At 42.9% G+C, this 1327-nt stretch overlaps 1 long non-coding RNA gene across 1 annotated transcript; it reads right to left on the bottom strand.

Moving 5' to 3' along the window:
* Positions 1-244: 244 nt before the first annotated feature.
* On the bottom strand, positions 245-803 carry LOC309555093. The gene is made up of 2 exons (XR_014225252.1): positions 704-803; positions 245-665 (listed from the first exon to the last, which is right to left on the bottom strand). It is a non-coding gene; the product is annotated as an uncharacterized lncRNA (long non-coding RNA).
* Positions 804-1327: the final 524 nt, after the last annotated feature.

Below are 1327 nucleotides of genomic sequence, written 5' to 3'. Positions count from 1 at the left end.
GGGTAAGGTAAGTGGGTGAGATGGGAAGAAAACAGCCTTTGATAGAAGTTAAGGGCAAGAGAAGAGCGAGAGAGCGATTGAGGTGAGGTATGATCAGTCAGGGAAGGATTTTACATAGACAATTTGGGCATGGGGTAGAGATTTTAGGTGAGGTGGATTACGAGTAAAAAGTTAGGAGGTTGAACATTGGAATGAGGTAATGGTGAATACAGAGGAGGATCAAGAAGGAGGTATAGACTGGAGTCAGAGACAGCAGGAGACCAGGTGAACCTCTCTCTGCCACTTTCTTCAATGGCTTCCAATCAAGCTGCTCTTGTATGTTGAACCAAAGAGAACATATCCAAACTCAAAAGTCACTATCCTTTGTTTTCAAAACACTTCCCCCCCATCCCACAGCTATAGATCTCACCTCACAGACAAACACAAAATTTAACTCTCGGTTCCTCGATCGACTTACTAATGGCTTCTTCGACCATAACCTCCCCCATGTGTGGTGTTTGGTGGAGGAACGTGTGTTGTGACTTCTCTAGGGGAGCTCCAATCTCTACCACATTAGTAGACCATGATCTTTATAACTACATATCCACCTTCTTCTCCACCACAACTATTGTAGATAAATGGGACTTACAAAACCACAAGGTATTTCCTGTACGTGGCAGTTTTTACTTCAATAAAAGGAACTTATATTTGCAATGTGAAGGACAAAAGAAAGAAGTCCCCAGGTTTTATCATTTAGGGTAACATACACATAAGGGGAGAAGAGCTGTAATTTCTGTGCTTCTGCTGGGAACTTTGATAAGTTTACCCCTGATATATATGTTTTAAGGTTATATATTTGTAAGGCAGTGAATTTGACATTCACTAAACTTTCAATGCAGGTGAATTTTCCTGGCACAGGTGTTTTAAAGTGATTGAAAAGTCTCGTTTTTTTTTTTTTTCTATTAAAATAACAAACATGTTATACTTACCTGCTCTGTGCAGTTGGTTTTGCAAAGGGCAGCCCGAATCCTCTTATTGGGTCCCGCTTCGGCTCTTCTGGCCCCTTCCTCCTGTTGAGTGGCCCCACAGCAAGCAGCTAGCATTAGGCCCCGCCCCTCTCTAACTGAGTTTGATTGAAAGCAGCGGGAGCCAATGGCACTGCTTCTTTTTCTAAGCTAATCAGGAGAGAGAGAGTCCCGGATCGCTGAGGCACTCGTGGACATCGCTGGATGGAAAGTAGCCTCAGGTAAGTATTAGGGGGCTGAGGGGAGCTTCTGCACACAGAAGTCTTTTTATCCTTAATAGAATGCATAAAGATAAAAAAAAAAACCTTCTGCCTATACAACCC

This window comes from Pelophylax lessonae (assembly GCF_965119305.1).
Source record: "Pelophylax lessonae genome assembly, chromosome: 4".
NCBI classification, from domain to species: domain Eukaryota; kingdom Metazoa; phylum Chordata; class Amphibia; order Anura; family Ranidae; genus Pelophylax; species Pelophylax lessonae.
This window is presented reverse-complemented; position numbering and strand designations above follow the sequence as displayed.